Source organism: Crinia signifera, chromosome 8 (genome assembly GCF_055691185.1).
Source record: "Crinia signifera chromosome 8, ASM5569118v1, whole genome shotgun sequence".
NCBI classification, from domain to species: Eukaryota; Metazoa; Chordata; class Amphibia; order Anura; family Myobatrachidae; genus Crinia; species Crinia signifera.
In genome coordinates, this window is record NC_139224.1 from 68,336,446 (window position 1) to 68,354,154 (window position 17,709).

Below are 17,709 nucleotides of genomic sequence, written 5' to 3' on the forward strand. Positions count from 1 at the left end.
AAATAGTATTGAGCCTCTTTAGCAGTTTAGTTTGAGACCACCTGCTAATATTATGTCCTGTAGGTCTTTTTACATTACCAACACATGATTTTTTTCAGTAAGCCAATAATGTTAGGAAACTTTTTTATTAGCTTACCTTGTTATAGAAGTAGAAGAGGGCAAAAAAGAGACTGTATCTCACCTACAGCCATACCACATTGGATACGCCCAATCTCGTCTGATCTTGGAAGCTAAGCAGTGTTGGGCCTGGTTAGTACTTGGGTGGGAGAACACATGGGAACACCAGATGCTGTAGGTTTTTCCCATTACTGGCAAATTGTTTTTATTCTCTAGCTATTTAAATTGGAAACTTTTTCTTTTTATTGCCAATACAGACATTTGGGAGAGGTCAAACAGACACAATAGCCATCACCTAAAGACTTACCACACTGTTTCGGCCCAATTCCAACTGCTTTTGGCAGCTAAATAGTGTTGAGCCTCTTTAGTAGTTTAATTTGAGACCACCTGCTAATATTATGTCCTGTTGGTCTTTTTACATTACCAACACACGATTTTTTTCAGTAAGCCAATATAGTTAGGAAACTTTTTTATTAGCTTATCTTTAGATAGAAGTAGAAGAGGGCAAAAAAGTGCTTGTATCTCACCTACAGCCATACCACATTGGATACGCCCAATCTCGTCTGATCTTGGAAGCTAAGCAGTGTTGGGCCTGGTTAGTACTTGGGTGGGAGACCATATGGGAACACCAGGTGCTGTAGGTTTTTTCCCATTACTGGCAAATTGTTTTTATTCTCTAGCTATTTAAATTGGAAACTTTTTCTTTTTATTGCCAATACAGACATTTGGGAGAGGTCAAACAGACACAATAGCCATCACCTAAAGACTTACCACACTGTTTCGGCCCAATTCCAACTGCTTTTGGCAGCTAAATAGTGTTGAGCCTCTTTAGTAGTTTAATTTGAGACCACCTGCTAATATTATGTCCTGTAGGTCTTTTTACATTACCAACACATGATTTTTTTCAGTAAGCCAATATAGTTAGGAAACTTTTTTATTAGCTTACCTTTAGATAGAAGTAGAAGAGGGCAAACAAGTGCCTGCATCTCACCTACAGCCATACCACATTGGATACGCCCAATCTCGTCTGATCTTGGAAGCTAAGCAGTGTTGGGCCTGGTTAGTACTTGGGTGGGAGACCACATGGGAACACCAGGTGCTGTAGGTTTTTTCCCATTACTGGCAAATTGTTTTTATTCTCTAGCTATTTAAATTGGAAACTTTTTCTTTTTATTGCCAATACAGACATTTGGGAGAGGTCAAACAGACACAATAGCCATCACCTAAAGACTTACCACACTGTTTCGGCCCAATTCCAACTGCTTTTGGCAGCTAAATAGTATTGAGCCTCTTTAGCAGTTTAATTTGAGACCACCTGCTAATATTATGTCCTGTAGGTCTTTTTACATTACCAACACATGATTTTTTTCAGTAAGCCAATATAGTTAGGAAACTTTTTTATTAGCTTACCTTTAGATAGAAGTAGAAGAGGGCAAAAAAGTGCTTGCATCTCACCTACAGCCATACCACATTGGATACGCCCAATCTCGTCTGATCTTGGAAGCTAAGCAGTGTTGGGCCTGGTTAGTACTTGGGTGGGAGACCACATGGGAACACCAGGTGCTGTAGGTTTTTTCCCATTACTGGCAAATTGTTTTTATTCTCTAGCTATTTAAATTGGAAACTTTTTCTTTTTATTGCCAATACAGACATTTGGGAGAGGTCAAACAGACACAATAGCCATCACCTAAAGACTTACCACACTGTTTCGGCCCAATTCCAACTGCTTTTGGCAGCTAAATAGTGTTGAGCCTCTTTAGTAGTTTAATTTGAGACCACCTGCTAATATTGTGTCCTGTTGGTCTTTTTACATTACCAACACATGATTTTTTTCAGTAAGCCAATATAGTTAGGAAACTTTTTTATTAGCTTACCTTTAGATAGAAGTAGAAGAGGGCAAACAAGTGCCTGCATCTCACCTACAGCCATACCACATTGGATACGCCCAATCTCGTCTGATCTTGGAAGCTAAGCAGTGTTGGGCCCGGTTAGTACTTGGGTGGGAGACCACATGGGAACACCAGGTGCTGTAGGTTTTTTCCCATTACTGGCAAATTGTTTTTATTCTCTAGCTATTAAAATTGGAAACTTTTTCTTTTTATTGCCAATACAGACATTTGGGAGAGGTCAAACAGACACAATAGCCATCACCTAAAGACTTACCACACTGTTTCGGCCCAATTCCAACTGCTTTTGGCAGCTAAATAGTATTGAGCCTCTTTAGCAGTTTAATTTGAGACCACCTGCTAATATTATGTCCTGTAGGTCTTTTTACATTACCAACACATGATTTTTTTCAGTAAGCCAATATAGTTAGGAAACTTTTTTATTAGCTTACCTTTAGATAGAAGTAGAAGAGGGCAAAAAATTGCTTGCATCTCACCTACAGCCATACCACATTGGATACGCCCAATCTCGTCTGATCTTGGAAGCTAAGCAGTGTTGGGCCTGGTTAGTACTTGGGTGGGAGACCACATGGGAACACCAGGTGCTGTAGGTTTTTTCCCATTACTGGCAAATTGTTTTTATTCTCTAGCTATTTAAATTGGAAACTTTTTCTTTTTATTGCCAATACATACATTTGAGAGAGGTGAAACAGACACAATAGCCATCACCTAAAGACTTACCACACTGTTTCGGCCCAATTCCAACTGCTTTTGGCAGCTAAACAGTGTTGAGCCTCATTAGTAGTTTAATTTGAGACCACCTGCTAATATTATGTCCTGTAGGTCTTTTTACATTACCAACACATGATTATTTTCAGTAAGCCAATAATGTTAGGAAACTTTTTTATTAGCTTACCAGGTTATAGAAGTAGAAGAGGGCAAAAAAGTGACTCTATCTCACCTACAGCCATACCACATTGGATACGCCCAATCTCGTCTGATCTTGGAAGCTAAGCAGTGTTGGGCCTGGTTAGTACTTGGGTGGGAGACCACATGGGAACACCAGGTGCTGTAGGTTTTTTCCCATTACTGGCAAATTGTTTTTATTCTCTAGCTATTTAAATTGGAAACTTTTTCTTTTTATTGCCAATACAGACATTTGGGAGAGGTCAAACAGACACAATAGCCATCACCTAAAGACTTACCACACTGTTTCGGCCCAATTCCAACTGCTTTTGGCAGCTAAATAGTGTTGAGCCTCTTTAGTAGTTTAATTTGAGACCACCTGCTAATATTATGTCCTGTAGGTATTTTTACATTACCAACACATGATTTTTTTCAGTAAGCCAATATAGTTAGGAAACTTTTTTATTAGCTTACCTTTAGATAGAAGTAGAAGAGGGCAAAAAAGTGCTTGCATCTCACCTACAGCCATACCACATTGGATACGCCCAATCTCGTCTGATCTTGGAAGCTAAGCAGTGTTGGGCCTGGTTAGTACTTGGGTGGGAGACCACATGGGAACACCAGGTGCTGTAGGTTTTTTCCCATTACTGGCAAATTGTTTTTATTCTCTAGCTATTTAAATTGGAAACTTTTTCTTTTTATTGCCAATACAGACATTTGAGAGAGGTGAAACAGACACAATAGCCATCACCTAAAGACTTACCACACTGTTTCGGCCCAATTCCAACTGCTTTTGGCAGCTAAACAGTGTTGAGCCTCATTAGTAGTTTAATTTGAGACCACCTGCTAATATTATGTCCTGTAGGTCTTTTTACATTACCAACACATGATTTTTTTCAGTAAGCCAATAATGTTAGGAAACTTTTTTATTAGCTTACCTGGTTATAGAAGTAGAAGAGGGCAAAAAAGTGACTCTATCTCACCTACAGCCATACCACATTGGATACGCCCAATCTCGTCTGATCTTGGAAGCTAAGCAGTGTTGGGCCTGGTTAGTACTTGGGTGGGAGACCACATGGGAACACCAGGTGCTGTAGGTTTTATCCCATTACTGGCAAATTGTTTTTATTCTCTAGCTATTTAAATTGGAAACTTTTTCTTTTTATTGCCAATACAGACATTTGGGAGAGGTCAAACAGACACAATAGCCATCACCTAAAGACTTACCACACTGTTTCGGCCCAATTCCAACTGCTTTTGGCAGCTAAATAGTGTTGAGCCTCTTTAGTAGTTTAATTTGAGACCACCTGCTAATATTATGTCCTGTAGGTATTTTTACATTACCAACACATGATTTTTTTCAGTAAGCCAATAATGTTAGGAAACTTTTTTATTAGCTTACCTGGTTATAGAAGTAGAAGAGGGCAAAAAAGTGACTGTATCTCACATACAGCCATACCACATTGGATACGCCCAATCTCGTCTGATCTTGGAAGCTCAGCAGTGTTGGGCCTGGTTAGTACTTGGGTGGGAGACCACATGGGAACACCAGGTGCTGTAGGTTTTTCCCATTACTGGCAAATTGTTTTTATTCTCTAGCTATTTAAATTGGAAACTTTTTCTTTTTATTGCCAATACAGACATTTGGGAGAGGTCAAACAGACACAATAGCCATCACCTAAAGACTTACCACACTGTTTCGGCCCAATTCCAACTGCTTTTGGCAGCTAAATAGTGTTGAGCCTCTTTAGTAGTTTAATTTGAGACCACCTGCTAATATTGTGTCCTGTTGGTCTTTTTACATTACCAACACATGATTTTTTTCAGTAAGCCAATATAGTTAGGAAACTTTTTTATTAGCTTACCTTTAGATAGAAGTAGAAGAGGGCAAAAAAGTGCCTGCATCTCACCTACAGCCATACCACATTGGATACGCCCAATCTCGTCTGATCTTGGAAGCTAAGCAGTGTTGGGCCTGGTTAGTACTTGGGTGGGAGACCACATGGGAACACCAGGTGCTGTAGGTTTTTTCCCATTACTGGCAAATTGTTTTTATTCTCTAGCTATTTAAATTGGAAACTTTTTCTTTTTATTGCCAATACAGACATTTGGGAGAGGTCAAACAGACACAATAGCCATCACCTAAAGACTTACCACACTGTTTCGGCCCAATTCCAACTGCTTTTGGCAGCTAAATAGTGTTGAGCCTCTTTAGTAGTTTAATTTGAGACCACCTGCTAATATTATGTCCTGTAGGTATTTTTACATTACCAACACATGATTTTTTTCAGTAAGACAATAATGTTAGGAAACTTTTTTATTAGCTTACCTGGTTATAGAAGTAGAAGAGGGCAAAAAAGTGACTGTATCTCACCTACAGCCATGCCACATTGGATACGCTCAATCTCGTCTGATCTTGGAAGCTAAGCAGTGTTGGGCCTGGTTAATACTTGGGTGGGAGACCACATGGGAACACCAGGTGCTGTAGGTTTTTCCCATTACTGGCAAATTGTTTTTATTCTCTAGCTATTTAAATTGGAAACTTTTTCTTTTTATTGCCAATACAGACATTTGGGAGAGGTCAAACAGACACAATAGCCATCACCTAAAGACTTACCACACTGTTTCGGCCCAATTCCAACTGCTTTTGGCAGCTAAATAGTGTTGTGCCTCTTTAGTAGTTTAATTTGAGACCACCTGCTAATATTGTGTCCTGTTGGTCTTTTTACATTACCAACACATGATTTTTTTCAGTAAGCCAATATAGTTAGGAAACTTTTTTATTAGCTTACCTTTAGATAGAAGTAGAAGAGGGCAAAAAAGTGCCTGCATCTCACCTACAGCCATACCACATTGGATACGCCCAATCTCGTCTGATCTTGGAAGCTAAGCAGTGTTGGGCCTGGTTAGTACTTGGGTGGGAGACCACATGGGAACACCAGGTGCTGTAGGTTTTTTCCCATTACTGGCAAATTGTTTTTATTCTCTAGCTATTTAAATTGGAAACTTTTTCTTTTTATTGCCAATACAGACATTTGGGAGAGGTCAAACAGACACAATAGCCATCACCTAAAGACTTACCACACTGTTTCGGCCCAATTCCAACTACTTTTGGCAGCTAAATAGTGTTGAGCCTCTTTAGTAGTTTCATTTGAGACCACCTGCTAATATTATGTCCTGTAGGTCTTTTTACATTACCAACACATGATTTTTTTCAGTAAGCCAATAATGTTAGGAAACTTTTTTATTAGCTTACCTGGTTATAGAAGTAGAAGAGGGCAAAAAAGTGACTGTATCTCACCTACAGCCATACCACATTGGATACGCCCAATCTCGTCTGATCTTGGAAGCTCAGCAGTGTTGGGCCTGGTTAGTACTTGGGTGGGAGACCACATGGGAACACCAGGTGCTGTAGGTTTTTCCCATTACTGGCAAATTGTTTTTATTCTCTAGCTATTTAAATTGGAAACTTTTTCTTTTTATTGCCAATACAGACATTTGGGAGAGGTCAAACAGACACAATAGCCATCACCTAAAGACTTACCACACTGTTTCGGCCCAATTCCAACTGCTTTTGGCAGCTAAATAGTGTTGAGCCTCTTTAGTAGTTTAATTTGAGACCACCTGCTAATATTATGTCCTGTAGGTATTTTTACATTACCAACACATGATTTTTTTCAGTAAGCCAATAATGTTAGGAAACTTTTTTATTAGCTTACCTGGTTATAGAAATAGAAGAGGGCAAAAAAGTGAATGTATCTCACCTACAGCCATACCACATTGGATACGCTCAATCTCGTCTGATCTTGGAAGCTAAGCAGTGTTGGGCCTGGTTAATACTTGGGTGGGAGACCACATGGGAACACCAGGTGCTGTAGGTTTTTCCCATTACTGGCAAATTGTTTTTATTCTCTAGCTATTTAAATTGGAAACTTTTTCTTTTTATTGCCAATACAGACATTTGGGAGAGGTCAAACAGACACAATAGCCATCACCTAAAGACTTACCACACTGTTTCGGCCCAATTCCAACTGCTTTTGGCAGCTAAATAGTGTTGAGCCTCTTTAGTAGTTTAATTTGAGACCACCTGCTAATATTATGTCCTGTAGGTCTTTTTACATTACCAACACATGATTTTTTTCAGTAAGCCAATATAGTTAGGAAACTTTTTTATTAGCTTACCTTTAGATAGAAGTAGAAGAGGGCAAACAAGTGCCTGCATCTCACCTACAGCCATACCACATTGGATACGCCCAATCTTGTCTGATCTTGGAAGCTAAGCAGTGTTGGGCCTGGTTAGTACTTGGGTGGGAGACCACATGGGAACACCAGGTGCTGTAGGTTTTTTCCCATTACTGTCAAATTGTTTTTATTCTCTAGCTATTTAAATTGGAAACTTTTTCTTTTTATTGCCAATACAGACATTTGGGAGAGGTCAAACAGACACAATAGCCATCACCTAAAGACTTACCACACTGTTTCGGCCCAATTCCAACTGCTTTTGGCAGCTAAATAGTATTGAGCCTCTTTAGCAGTTTAGTTTGAGACCACCTGCTAATATTATGTCCTGTAGGTCTTTTTACATTACCAACACATGATTTTTTTCAGTAAGCCAATAATGTTAGGAAACTTTTTTATTAGCTTACCTGGTTATAGAAGTAGAAGAGGGCAAAAAAGTGACTGTATCTCACCTACAGCCATACCACATTGGATACGCCCAATCTCGTCTGATCTTGGAAGCTCAGCAGTGTTGGGCCTGGTTAGTACTTGGGTGGGAGACCACATGGGAACACCAGGTGCTGTAGGTTTTTCCCATTACTGGCAAATTGTTTTTATTCTCTAGCTATTTAAATTGGAAACTTTTTCTTTTTATTGCCAATACAGACATTTGGGAGAGGTCAAACAGACACAATAGCCATCACCTAAAGACTTACCACACTGTTTCGGCCCAATTCCAACTGCTTTTGGCAGCTAAATAGTGTTGAGCCTCTTTAGTAGTTTAATTTGAGACCACCTGCTAATATTATGTCCTGTAGGTATTTTTACATTACCAACACATGATTTTTTTCAGTAAGCCAATAATGTTAGGAAACTTTTTTATTAGCTTACCTGGTTATAGAAATAGAAGAGGGCAAAAAAGTGAATGTATCTCACCTACAGCCATACCACATTGGATACGCTCAATCTCGTCTGATCTTGGAAGCTAAGCAGTGTTGGGCCTGGTTAATACTTGGGTGGGAGACCACATGGGAACACCAGGTGCTGTAGGTTTTTCCCATTACTGGCAAATTGTTTTTATTCTCTAGCTATTTAAATTGGAAACTTTTTCTTTTTATTGCCAATACAGACATTTGGGAGAGGTCAAACAGACACAATAGCCATCACCTAAAGACTTACCACACTGTTTCGGCCCAATTCCAACTGCTTTTGGCAGCTAAATAGTGTTGAGCCTCTTTAGTAGTTTAATTTGAGACCACCTGCTAATATTATGTCCTGTAGGTCTTTTTACATTACCAACACATGATTTTTTTCAGTAAGCCAATATAGTTAGGAAACTTTTTTATTAGCTTACCTTTAGATAGAAGTAGAAGAGGGCAAACAAGTGCCTGCATCTCACCTACAGCCATACCACATTGGATACGCCCAATCTTGTCTGATCTTGGAAGCTAAGCAGTGTTGGGCCTGGTTAGTACTTGGGTGGGAGACCACATGGGAACACCAGGTGCTGTAGGTTTTTTCCCATTACTGTCAAATTGTTTTTATTCTCTAGCTATTTAAATTGGAAACTTTTTCTTTTTATTGCCAATACAGACATTTGGGAGAGGTCAAACAGACACAATAGCCATCACCTAAAGACTTACCACACTGTTTCGGCCCAATTCCAACTGCTTTTGGCAGCTAAATAGTATTGAGCCTCTTTAGCAGTTTAGATTGAGACCACCTGCTAATATTATGTCCTGTAGGTCTTTTTACATTACCAACACATGATTTTTTTCAGTAAGCCAATAATGTTAGGAAACTTTTTTATTAGCTTACCTGGTTATAGAAGTAGAAGAGGGCAAAAAAGTGACTGTATCTCACCTACAGCCATACCACATTGGATACGCCCAATCTCGTCTGATCTTGGAAGCTCAGCAGTGTTGGGCCTGGTTAGTACTTGGGTGGGAGACCACATGGGAACACCAGGTGCTGTAGGTTTTTCCCATTACTGGCAAATTGTTTTTATTCTCTAGCTATTTAAATTGGAAACTTTTTCTTTTTATTGCCAATACAGACATTTGGGAGAGGTCAAACAGACACAATAGCCATCACCTAAAGACTTACCACACTGTTTCGGCCCAATTCCAACTGCTTTTGGCAGCTAAATAGTGTTGAGCCTCTTTAGTAGTTTAATTTGAGACCACCTGCTAATATTATGTCCTGTAGGTATTTTTACATTACCAACACATGATTTTTTTCAGTAAGCCAATAATGTTAGGAAACTTTTTTATTAGCTTACCTGGTTATAGAAATAGAAGAGGGCAAAAAAGTGACTGTATCTCACCTACAGCCATACCACATTGGATACGCTCAATCTCGTCTGATCTTGGAAGCTAAGCAGTGTTGGGCCTGGTTAATACTTTGGTGGGAGACCACATGGTAACACCAGGTGCTGTAGGTTTTTCCCATTACTGGCAAATTGTTTTTATTCTCTAGCTATTTAAATTGGAAACTTTTTCTTTTTATTGCCAATACAGACATTTGGGAGAGGTCAAACAGACACAATAGCCATCACCTAAAGACTTACCACACTGTTTCGGCCCAATTCCAACTGCTTTTGGCAGCTAAATAGTGTTGAGCCTCTTTAGTAGTTTAATTTGAGACCACCTGCTAATATTATGTCCTGTAGGTCTTTTTACATTACCAACACATGATTTTTTTCAGTAAGCCAATATAGTTAGGAAACTTTTTTATTAGCTTACCTTTAGATAGAAGTAGAAGAGGGCAAACAAGTGCCTGCATCTCACCTACAGCCATACCACATTGGATACGCCCAATCTTGTCTGATCTTGGAAGCTAAGCAGTGTTGGGCCTGGTTAGTACTTGGGTGGGAGACCACATGGGAACACCAGGTGCTGTAGGTTTTTTCCCATTACTGTCAAATTGTTTTTATTCTCTAGCTATTTAAATTGGAAACTTTTTCTTTTTATTGCCAATACAGACATTTGGGAGAGGTCAAACAGACACAATAGCCATCACCTAAAGACTTACCACACTGTTTCGGCCCAATTCCAACTGCTTTTGGCAGCTAAATAGTATTGAGCCTCTTTAGCAGTTTAGTTTGAGACCACCTGCTAATATTATGTCCTGTAGGTCTTTTTACATTACCAACACATGATTTTTTTCAGTAAGCCAATATAGTTAGGAAACTTTTTTATTAGCTTACCTTTAGATAGAAGTAGAAGAGGGCAAAAAAGTGCTTGCATCTCACCTACAGCCATACCACATTGGATACGCCCAATCTCGTCTGATCTTGGAAGCTAAGCAGTGTTGGGCCTGGTTAGTACTTGGGTGGGAGACCATATGGGAACACCAGGTGCTGTAGGTTTTTTCCCATTACTGGCAAATTGTTTTTATTCTCTAGCTATTTAAATTGGAAACTTTTTCTTTTTATTGCCAATACAGACATTTGAGAGAGGTGAAACAGACACAATAGCCATCATCTAAAGACTTACCACACTGTTTCGGCCCAATTCCAACTGCTTTTGGCAGCTAAACAGTGTTGAGCCTCATTAGTAGTTTAATTTGAGACCACCTGCTAATATTATGTCCTGTAGGTCTTTTTACATTACCAACACATGATTTTTTTCAGTAAGCCAATAATGTTAGGAAACTTTTTTATTAGCTTACCTGGTTATAGAAGTAGAAGAGGGCAAAAAAGTGACTCTATCTCAACTACAGCCATACCACATTGGATACGCCCAATCTCGTCTGATCTTGGAAGCTAAGCAGTGTTGGGCCTGGTTAGTACTTGGGTGGGAGACCACATGGGAACACCAGGTGCTGTAGGTTTTTTCCCATTACTGGCAAATTGTTTTTATTCTCTAGCTATTTAAATTGGAAACTTTTTCTTTTTATTGCCAATACAGACATTTGGGAGAGGTCAAACAGACACAATAGCCATCACCTAAAGACTTACCACACTGTTTCGGCCCAATTCCAACTGCTTTTGGCAGCTAAATAGTGTTGAGCCTCTTTAGTAGTTTAATTTGAGACCACCTGCTAATATTATGTCCTGTAGGTATTTTTACATTACCAACACATGATTTTTTTCAGTAAGCCAATAATGTTAGGAAACTTTTTTATTAGCTTACCTGGTTATAGAAGTAGAAGTGGGCAAAAAAGTGACTCTATCTCACCTACAGCCATACCACATTGGATACGCCCAATCTCGTCTGATCTTGGAAGCTAAGCAGTGTTGGGCCTGGTTAGTACTTGGGTGGGAGACCACATGGGAACACCAGGTGCTGTAGGTTTTTTCCCATTACTGGCAAATTGTTTTTATTCTCTAGCTATTTAAATTGGAAACTTTTTCTTTTTATTGCCAATACAGACATTTGGGAGAGGTCAAACAGACACAATAGCCATCACCTAAAGACTTACCACACTGTTTCGGCCCAATTCCAACTGCTTTTGGCAGCTAAATAGTGTTGAGCCTCTTTAGTAGTTTAATTTGAGACCACCTGCTAATATTATGTCCTGTAGGTATTTTTACATTACCAACACATGATTTTTTTCAGTAAGCCAATAATGTTAGGAAACTTTTTTATTAGCTTACCTGGTTATAGAAGTTGAAGAGGGCAAAAAAGTGACTGTATCTCACCTACAGCCATACCACATTGGATACGCTCAATCTCGTCTGATCTTGGAAGCTAAGCAGTGTTGGGCCTGGTTAGTACTTGGGTGGGAGACCACATGGGAACACCAGGTGCTGTAGGTTTTTCCCATTACTGGCAAATTGTTTTTATTCTCTAGCTATTTAAATTGGAAACTTTTTCTTTTTATTGCCAATACAGACATTTGGGAGAGGTCAAACAGACACAATAGCCATCACCTAAAGACTTACCACACTGTTTCGGCCCAATTCCAACTGCTTTTGGCAGCTAAATAGTGTTGAGCCTCTTTAGTAGTTTAATTTGAGACCACCTGCTAATATTGTGTCCTGTTGGTCTTTTTACATTACCAACACATGATTTTTTTCAGTAAGCCAATATAGTTAGGAAACTTTTTTATTAGCTTACCTTTAGATAGAAGTAGAAGAGGGCAAAAAAGTGCCTGCATCTCACCTACAGCCATACCACATTGGATACGCCCAATCTCGTCTGATCTTGGAAGCTAAGCAGTGTTGGGCCTGGTTAGTACTTGGGTGGGAGACCACATGGGAACACCAGGTGCTGTAGGTTTTTCCCATTACTGGCAAATTGTTTTTATTCTCTAGCTATTTAAATTGGAAACTTTTTCTTTTTATTGCCAATACAGACATTTGGGAGAGGTCAAACAGACACAATAGCCATCACCTAAAGACTTACCACACTGTTTCGGCCCAATTTCAACTGCTTTTGGCAGCTAAATAGTGTTGAGCCTCTTTAGTAGTTTAATTTGAGACCACCTGCTAATATTATGTCCTGTAGGTATTTTTACATTACCAACACATGATTTTTTTCAGTAAGCCAATAATGTTAGGAAACTTTTTTATTAGCTTACCTGGTTATAGAAGTAGAAGAGGGCAAAAAAGTGACTGTATCTCACCTACAGCCATACCACATTGGATACGCTCAATCTCGTCTGATCTTGGAAGCTAAGCAGTGTTGGGCCTGGTTAATACTTGGGTGGGAGACCACATGGGAACACCAGGTGCTGTAGGTTTTTCCCATTACTGGCAAATTGTTTTTATTCTCTAGCTATTTAAATTGGAAACTTTTTCTTTTTATTGCCAATACAGACATTTGGGAGAGGTCAAACAGACACAATAGCCATCACCTAAAGACTTACCACACTGTTTCGGCCCAATTCCAACTGCTTTTGGCAGCTAAATAGTGTTGAGCCTCTTTAGTAGTTTAATTTGAGACCACCTGCTAATATTGTGTCCTGTTGGTCTTTTTACATTACCAACACATGATTTTTTTCAGTAAGCCAATATAGTTAGGAAACTTTTTTATTAGCTTACCTTTAGATAGAAGTAGAAGAGGGCAAAAAAGTGCCTCCATCTCACCTACAGCCATACCACATTGGATACGCCCAATCTCGTCTGATCTTGGAAGCTAAGCAGTGTTGGGCCTGGTTAGTACTTGGGTGGGAGACCACATGGGAACACCAGGTGCTGTAGGTTTTTTCCCATTACTGGCAAATTTTTTTTATTCTCTAGCTATTTAAATTGGAAACTTTTTCTTTTTATTGCCAATACAGACATTAGGGAGAGGTCAAACAGACACAATAGCCATCACCTAAAGACTTACCACACTGTTTCGGACCAATTTCATCTGCTTTTGGCAGCTAAACAGTGTTGAGCCTCATTAGTAGTTTAATTTGAGACCACCTGCTAATATTATGTCCTGTAGGTCTTTTTACATTACCAACACATGATTTTTTTCAGTAAGCCAATAATGTTAGGAAACTTTTTTATTAGCTTACCTGGTTATAGAAGTAGAAGAGGGCAAAAAAGTGACTCTGTCTCACCTACAGCCATACCACATTGGATACGCCCAATCTTGTCTGATCTTGGAAGCTAAGCAGTGTTGGGCCTGGTTAGTACTTGGGTGGGAGACCACATGGGAACACCAGGTGCTGTAGGTTTTTTCCCATTACTGGCAAATTGTTTTTATTCTCTAGCTATTTAAATTGGAAACTTTTTCTTTTTATTGCCAATACAGACATTTGGGAGAGGTCAAACAGACACAATAGCCATCACCTAAAGACTTACCACACTGTTTCGGCCCAATTCCAACTGCTTTTGGCAGCTAAATAGTGTTGAGCCTCTTTAGTAGTTTAATTTGAGACCACCTGCTAATATTATGTCCTGTAGGTCTTTTTACATTACCAACACATGATTTTTTTCAGTAAGCCAATATAGTTAGGAAACTTTTTTATTAGCTTACCTTTAGATAGAAGTAGAAGAGGGTAAACAAGTGCCAGCATCTCACCTACAGCCATACCACATTGGATACACCCAATCTCGTCTGGTCTTGGAAGCTAAGCAGTGTTGGGCCCGGTTAGTACTTGGGTGGGAGACCACATGGGAACACCAGGTGCTGTAGGTTTTTTCCCATTACTGGCAAATTGTTTTTATTCTCTAGCTATTTAAATTGGAAACTTTTTCTTTTTATTGCCAATACAGACATTTGGGAGAGGTCAAACAGACACAATAGCCATCACCTAAAGACTTACCACACTGTTTCGGCCCAATTCCAACTGCTTTTGGCAGCTAAATAGTATTGAGCCTCTTTAGTAGTTTAATTTGAGACCACCTGCTAATATTATGTCCTGTAGGTCTTTTTACATTACCAACACATGATTTTTTTCAGTAAGCCAATATAGTTAGGAAACTTTTTTATTAGCTTACCTTTAGATAGAAGTAGAAGAGGGCAAAAAAGTGCCTGCATCTCACCTACAGCCATACCACATTGGATACGCCCAATCTCGTCTGATCTTGGAAGCTAAGCAGTGTTGGGCCTGGTTAGTACTTGGGTGGGAGACCACATGGGAACACCAGGTGCTGTAGGTTTTTTCCCATTACTGGCAAATTGTTTTTATTCTCTAGCTATTTAAATTGGAAACTTTTTCTTTTTATTGCCAATACAGACATTTGAGAGAGGTGAAACAGACACAATAGCCATCACCTAAAGACTTTCCACACTGTTTCGGACCAATTTCATCTGCTTTTGGCAGCTAAACAGTGTTGAGCCTCATTAGTAGTTTAATTTGAGACCACCTGCTAATATTATGTCCTGTAGGTCTTTTTACATTACCAACACATGATTTTTTTCAGTAAGCCAATAATGTTAGGAAACTTTTTTATTAGCTTACCTGGTTATAGAAGTAGAAGAGGGCAAAAAAGTGACTCTGTCTCACCTACAGCCATACCACATTGGATACGCCCAATCTTGTCTGATCTTGGAAGCTAAGCAGTGTTGGGCCTGGTTAGTACTTGGGTGGCAGACCACATGGGAACACCAGGTGCTGTAGGTTTTTTCCCATTACTGGCAAATTGTTTTTATTCTCTAGCTATTTAAATTGGAAACTTTTTCTTTTTATTGCCAATACAGACATTTGGGAGAGGTCAAACAGACACAATAGCCATCACCTAAAGACTTAATACACTGTTTCGGCCCAATTCCAACTGCTTTTGGCAGCTAAATAGTGTTGAGCCTCTTTAGTAGTTTAATTTGAGACCACCTGCTAATATTATGTCCTGTAGGTCTTTTTACATTACCAACACATGATTTTTTTCAGTAAGCCAATATAGTTAGGAAACTTTTTTATTAGCTTACCTTTAGATAGAAGTAGAAGAGGGTAAACAAGTGCCAGCATCTCACCTACAGCCATACCACATTGGATACACCCAATCTCGTCTGGTCTTGGAAGCTAAGCAGTGTTGGGCCCGGTTAGTACTTGGGTGGGAGACCACATGGGAACACCAGGTGCTGTAGGTTTTTTCCCATTACTGGCAAATTGTTTTTATTCTCTAGCTATTTAAATTGGAAACTTTTTCTTTTTATTGCCAATACAGACATTTGGGAGAGGTCAAACAGACACAATAGCCATCACCTAAAGACTTACCACACTGTTTCGGCCCAATTCCAACTGCTTTTGGCAGCTAAATAGTATTGAGCCTCTTTAGTAGTTTAATTTGAGACCACCTGCTAATATTATGTCCTGTAGGTCTTTTTACATTACCAACACATGATTTTTTTCAGTAAGCCAATATAGTTAGGAAACTTTTTTATTAGCTTACCTTTAGATAGAAGTAGAAGAGGGCAAAAAAGTGCCTGCATCTCACCTACAGCCATACCACATTGGATACGCCCAATCTCGTCTGATCTTGGAAGCTAAGCAGTGTTGGGCCTGGTTAGTACTTGGGTGGGAGACCACATGGGAACACCAGGTGCTGTAGGTTTTTTCCCATTACTGGCAAATTGTTTTTATTCTCTAGCTATTTAAATTGGAAACTTTTTCTTTTTATTGCCAATACAGACATTTGAGAGAGGTGAAACAGACACAATAGCCATCACCTAAAGACTTTCCACACTGTTTCGGCCCAATTCCAACTGCTTTTGGCAAATAAACAGTGTTGAGCCTCATTAGTAGTTTAATTTGAGACCACCTGCTAATATTATGTCCTGTAGGTCTTTTTACATTACCAACACATGATTTTTTTCAGTAAGCCAATAATGTTAGGAAACTTTTTTATTAGCTTACCTGGTTATAGAAGTAGAAGAGGGCAAAAAAGTGACGGTATCTCACCTAAAGCCATACCACATTGGATACGCCCAATCTCGTCTGATCTTGGAAGCTAAGCAGTGTTGGGCCTGGTTAGTACTTGGGTGGGAGACCACATGGGAACACCAGGTGCTGTAGGTTTTTTTCCCATTACTGGCAAATTGTTTTTATTCTCTAGCTATTTAAATTGGAAACTTTTTCTTTTTATTGCCAATACAGACATTTGGGAGAGGTCAAACAGACACAATAGCCATCACCTAAAGACTTACCACACTGTTTCGGCCCAATTCCAACTGCTTTTGGCAGCTAAATAGTGTTGAGCCTCTTTAGTAGTTTAATTTGAGACCACCTGCTAATATTGTGTCCTGTTGGTCTTTTTACATTACCAACACATGATTTTTTTCAGTAAGCCAATATAGTTAGGAAACTTTTTTATTAGCTTACCTTTAGATAGAAGTAGAAGAGGGCAAAAAAGTGCCTGCATCTCACCTACAGCCATACCACATTGGATACGCCCAATCTCGTCTGATCTTGGAAGCTCAGCAGTGTTGGGCCTGGTTAGTACTTGGGTGGGAGACCACATGGGAACACCAGGTGCTGTAGGTTTTTCCCATTACTGGCAAATTGTTTTTATTCTCTAGCTATTTAAATTGGAAACTTTTTCTTTTTATTGCCAATACAGACATTTGGGAGAGGTCAAACAGACACAATAGCCATCACCTAAAGACTTACCACACTGTTTCGGCCCAATTCCAACTGCTTTTGGCAGCTAAATAGTGTTGAGCCTCTTTAGTAGTTTAATTTGAGACCACCTGCTAATATTATGTCCTGTAGGTATTTTTACATTACCAACACATGATTTTTTTCAGTAAGCCAATAATGTTAGGAAACTTTTTTATTAGCTTACCTGGTTATAGAAGTAGAAGTGGGCAAAAAAGTGACTCTATCTCACCTACAGCCATACCACATTGGATACGCCCAATCTCGTCTGATCTTGGAAGCTAAGCAGTGTTGGGCCTGGTTAGTACTTGGGTGGGAGACCACATGGGAACACCAGGTGCTGTAGGTTTTTTCCCATTACTGGCAAATTGTTTTTATTCTCTAGCTATTTAAATTGGAAACTTTTTCTTTTTATTGCCAATACAGACATTTGGGAGAGGTCAAACAGACACAATAGCCATCACCTAAAGACTTACCACACTGTTTCGGCCCAATTCCAACTGCTTTTGGCAGCTAAATAGTGTTGAGCCTCTTTAGTAGTTTAATTTGAGACCACCTGCTAATATTATGTCCTGTAGGTATTTTTACATTACCAACACATGAT

General features: G+C 39.3%; 38 non-coding genes across 38 annotated transcripts; all 38 read left to right on the forward strand.

The window, feature by feature from the left end:
- The first annotated feature begins 179 nt into the window (after positions 1 to 179).
- Positions 180 to 298, forward strand: LOC146034858 (5S ribosomal RNA). The gene has a single exon (XR_014460262.1). It is a non-coding gene; the product is annotated as a 5S ribosomal RNA (ribosomal RNA).
- A 344-nt stretch (positions 299 to 642) lies between these two features.
- On the forward strand, positions 643 to 761 carry LOC146030708 (5S ribosomal RNA). The gene has a single exon (XR_014456199.1). It is a non-coding gene; the product is annotated as a 5S ribosomal RNA (ribosomal RNA).
- Positions 762 to 1,106: 345 nt separating this feature from the next.
- On the forward strand, positions 1,107 to 1,225 carry LOC146033697 (5S ribosomal RNA). Its single transcript, XR_014459105.1, has one exon. It is a non-coding gene; the product is annotated as a 5S ribosomal RNA (ribosomal RNA).
- Positions 1,226 to 1,570: 345 nt separating this feature from the next.
- On the forward strand, positions 1,571 to 1,689 carry LOC146033709 (5S ribosomal RNA). The gene has a single exon (XR_014459117.1). It is a non-coding gene; the product is annotated as a 5S ribosomal RNA (ribosomal RNA).
- A 345-nt stretch (positions 1,690 to 2,034) lies between these two features.
- Positions 2,035 to 2,153, forward strand: LOC146030426 (5S ribosomal RNA). Its single transcript, XR_014455921.1, has one exon. It is a non-coding gene; the product is annotated as a 5S ribosomal RNA (ribosomal RNA).
- Positions 2,154 to 2,498: 345 nt separating this feature from the next.
- LOC146033721 (5S ribosomal RNA) lies at positions 2,499 to 2,617 on the forward strand. The gene has a single exon (XR_014459129.1). It is a non-coding gene; the product is annotated as a 5S ribosomal RNA (ribosomal RNA).
- Positions 2,618 to 2,962: 345 nt separating this feature from the next.
- On the forward strand, positions 2,963 to 3,081 carry LOC146033733 (5S ribosomal RNA). Its single transcript, XR_014459142.1, has one exon. It is a non-coding gene; the product is annotated as a 5S ribosomal RNA (ribosomal RNA).
- A 345-nt stretch (positions 3,082 to 3,426) lies between these two features.
- On the forward strand, positions 3,427 to 3,545 carry LOC146033745 (5S ribosomal RNA). The gene has a single exon (XR_014459154.1). It is a non-coding gene; the product is annotated as a 5S ribosomal RNA (ribosomal RNA).
- Positions 3,546 to 3,890: 345 nt separating this feature from the next.
- On the forward strand, positions 3,891 to 4,009 carry LOC146033757 (5S ribosomal RNA). Its single transcript, XR_014459166.1, has one exon. It is a non-coding gene; the product is annotated as a 5S ribosomal RNA (ribosomal RNA).
- Positions 4,010 to 4,354: 345 nt separating this feature from the next.
- LOC146033924 (5S ribosomal RNA) lies at positions 4,355 to 4,473 on the forward strand. Its single transcript, XR_014459333.1, has one exon. It is a non-coding gene; the product is annotated as a 5S ribosomal RNA (ribosomal RNA).
- Positions 4,474 to 4,817: 344 nt separating this feature from the next.
- Positions 4,818 to 4,936, forward strand: LOC146033769 (5S ribosomal RNA). Its single transcript, XR_014459178.1, has one exon. It is a non-coding gene; the product is annotated as a 5S ribosomal RNA (ribosomal RNA).
- Positions 4,937 to 5,281: 345 nt separating this feature from the next.
- LOC146034030 (5S ribosomal RNA) lies at positions 5,282 to 5,400 on the forward strand. The gene has a single exon (XR_014459436.1). It is a non-coding gene; the product is annotated as a 5S ribosomal RNA (ribosomal RNA).
- A 344-nt stretch (positions 5,401 to 5,744) lies between these two features.
- LOC146033783 (5S ribosomal RNA) lies at positions 5,745 to 5,863 on the forward strand. The gene has a single exon (XR_014459191.1). It is a non-coding gene; the product is annotated as a 5S ribosomal RNA (ribosomal RNA).
- A 345-nt stretch (positions 5,864 to 6,208) lies between these two features.
- LOC146032311 (5S ribosomal RNA) lies at positions 6,209 to 6,327 on the forward strand. The gene has a single exon (XR_014457752.1). It is a non-coding gene; the product is annotated as a 5S ribosomal RNA (ribosomal RNA).
- Positions 6,328 to 6,671: 344 nt separating this feature from the next.
- Positions 6,672 to 6,790, forward strand: LOC146033052 (5S ribosomal RNA). Its single transcript, XR_014458463.1, has one exon. It is a non-coding gene; the product is annotated as a 5S ribosomal RNA (ribosomal RNA).
- Positions 6,791 to 7,134: 344 nt separating this feature from the next.
- Positions 7,135 to 7,253, forward strand: LOC146031879 (5S ribosomal RNA). The gene has a single exon (XR_014457331.1). It is a non-coding gene; the product is annotated as a 5S ribosomal RNA (ribosomal RNA).
- A 345-nt stretch (positions 7,254 to 7,598) lies between these two features.
- On the forward strand, positions 7,599 to 7,717 carry LOC146032313 (5S ribosomal RNA). Its single transcript, XR_014457754.1, has one exon. It is a non-coding gene; the product is annotated as a 5S ribosomal RNA (ribosomal RNA).
- A 344-nt stretch (positions 7,718 to 8,061) lies between these two features.
- On the forward strand, positions 8,062 to 8,180 carry LOC146033054 (5S ribosomal RNA). The gene has a single exon (XR_014458464.1). It is a non-coding gene; the product is annotated as a 5S ribosomal RNA (ribosomal RNA).
- A 344-nt stretch (positions 8,181 to 8,524) lies between these two features.
- On the forward strand, positions 8,525 to 8,643 carry LOC146031880 (5S ribosomal RNA). Its single transcript, XR_014457332.1, has one exon. It is a non-coding gene; the product is annotated as a 5S ribosomal RNA (ribosomal RNA).
- A 345-nt stretch (positions 8,644 to 8,988) lies between these two features.
- On the forward strand, positions 8,989 to 9,107 carry LOC146032314 (5S ribosomal RNA). The gene has a single exon (XR_014457755.1). It is a non-coding gene; the product is annotated as a 5S ribosomal RNA (ribosomal RNA).
- Positions 9,108 to 9,451: 344 nt separating this feature from the next.
- Positions 9,452 to 9,570, forward strand: LOC146027491 (5S ribosomal RNA). The gene has a single exon (XR_014454891.1). It is a non-coding gene; the product is annotated as a 5S ribosomal RNA (ribosomal RNA).
- A 344-nt stretch (positions 9,571 to 9,914) lies between these two features.
- Positions 9,915 to 10,033, forward strand: LOC146031881 (5S ribosomal RNA). The gene has a single exon (XR_014457333.1). It is a non-coding gene; the product is annotated as a 5S ribosomal RNA (ribosomal RNA).
- Positions 10,034 to 10,378: 345 nt separating this feature from the next.
- Positions 10,379 to 10,497, forward strand: LOC146030709 (5S ribosomal RNA). Its single transcript, XR_014456200.1, has one exon. It is a non-coding gene; the product is annotated as a 5S ribosomal RNA (ribosomal RNA).
- Positions 10,498 to 10,842: 345 nt separating this feature from the next.
- LOC146031392 (5S ribosomal RNA) lies at positions 10,843 to 10,961 on the forward strand. Its single transcript, XR_014456859.1, has one exon. It is a non-coding gene; the product is annotated as a 5S ribosomal RNA (ribosomal RNA).
- A 345-nt stretch (positions 10,962 to 11,306) lies between these two features.
- On the forward strand, positions 11,307 to 11,425 carry LOC146033795 (5S ribosomal RNA). The gene has a single exon (XR_014459203.1). It is a non-coding gene; the product is annotated as a 5S ribosomal RNA (ribosomal RNA).
- Positions 11,426 to 11,770: 345 nt separating this feature from the next.
- Positions 11,771 to 11,889, forward strand: LOC146031044 (5S ribosomal RNA). Its single transcript, XR_014456522.1, has one exon. It is a non-coding gene; the product is annotated as a 5S ribosomal RNA (ribosomal RNA).
- Positions 11,890 to 12,233: 344 nt separating this feature from the next.
- LOC146033807 (5S ribosomal RNA) lies at positions 12,234 to 12,352 on the forward strand. Its single transcript, XR_014459215.1, has one exon. It is a non-coding gene; the product is annotated as a 5S ribosomal RNA (ribosomal RNA).
- Positions 12,353 to 12,696: 344 nt separating this feature from the next.
- On the forward strand, positions 12,697 to 12,815 carry LOC146033055 (5S ribosomal RNA). Its single transcript, XR_014458465.1, has one exon. It is a non-coding gene; the product is annotated as a 5S ribosomal RNA (ribosomal RNA).
- Positions 12,816 to 13,159: 344 nt separating this feature from the next.
- LOC146033819 (5S ribosomal RNA) lies at positions 13,160 to 13,278 on the forward strand. The gene has a single exon (XR_014459227.1). It is a non-coding gene; the product is annotated as a 5S ribosomal RNA (ribosomal RNA).
- A 345-nt stretch (positions 13,279 to 13,623) lies between these two features.
- On the forward strand, positions 13,624 to 13,742 carry LOC146031882 (5S ribosomal RNA). Its single transcript, XR_014457334.1, has one exon. It is a non-coding gene; the product is annotated as a 5S ribosomal RNA (ribosomal RNA).
- A 345-nt stretch (positions 13,743 to 14,087) lies between these two features.
- On the forward strand, positions 14,088 to 14,206 carry LOC146030902 (5S ribosomal RNA). The gene has a single exon (XR_014456384.1). It is a non-coding gene; the product is annotated as a 5S ribosomal RNA (ribosomal RNA).
- Positions 14,207 to 14,551: 345 nt separating this feature from the next.
- LOC146033831 (5S ribosomal RNA) lies at positions 14,552 to 14,670 on the forward strand. The gene has a single exon (XR_014459239.1). It is a non-coding gene; the product is annotated as a 5S ribosomal RNA (ribosomal RNA).
- Positions 14,671 to 15,015: 345 nt separating this feature from the next.
- On the forward strand, positions 15,016 to 15,134 carry LOC146033698 (5S ribosomal RNA). The gene has a single exon (XR_014459106.1). It is a non-coding gene; the product is annotated as a 5S ribosomal RNA (ribosomal RNA).
- Positions 15,135 to 15,479: 345 nt separating this feature from the next.
- LOC146030904 (5S ribosomal RNA) lies at positions 15,480 to 15,598 on the forward strand. Its single transcript, XR_014456386.1, has one exon. It is a non-coding gene; the product is annotated as a 5S ribosomal RNA (ribosomal RNA).
- Positions 15,599 to 15,943: 345 nt separating this feature from the next.
- On the forward strand, positions 15,944 to 16,062 carry LOC146033843 (5S ribosomal RNA). Its single transcript, XR_014459252.1, has one exon. It is a non-coding gene; the product is annotated as a 5S ribosomal RNA (ribosomal RNA).
- A 345-nt stretch (positions 16,063 to 16,407) lies between these two features.
- Positions 16,408 to 16,526, forward strand: LOC146032662 (5S ribosomal RNA). Its single transcript, XR_014458087.1, has one exon. It is a non-coding gene; the product is annotated as a 5S ribosomal RNA (ribosomal RNA).
- Positions 16,527 to 16,872: 346 nt separating this feature from the next.
- Positions 16,873 to 16,991, forward strand: LOC146032315 (5S ribosomal RNA). The gene has a single exon (XR_014457756.1). It is a non-coding gene; the product is annotated as a 5S ribosomal RNA (ribosomal RNA).
- Positions 16,992 to 17,335: 344 nt separating this feature from the next.
- LOC146033855 (5S ribosomal RNA) lies at positions 17,336 to 17,454 on the forward strand. Its single transcript, XR_014459264.1, has one exon. It is a non-coding gene; the product is annotated as a 5S ribosomal RNA (ribosomal RNA).
- Positions 17,455 to 17,709: the final 255 nt, after the last annotated feature.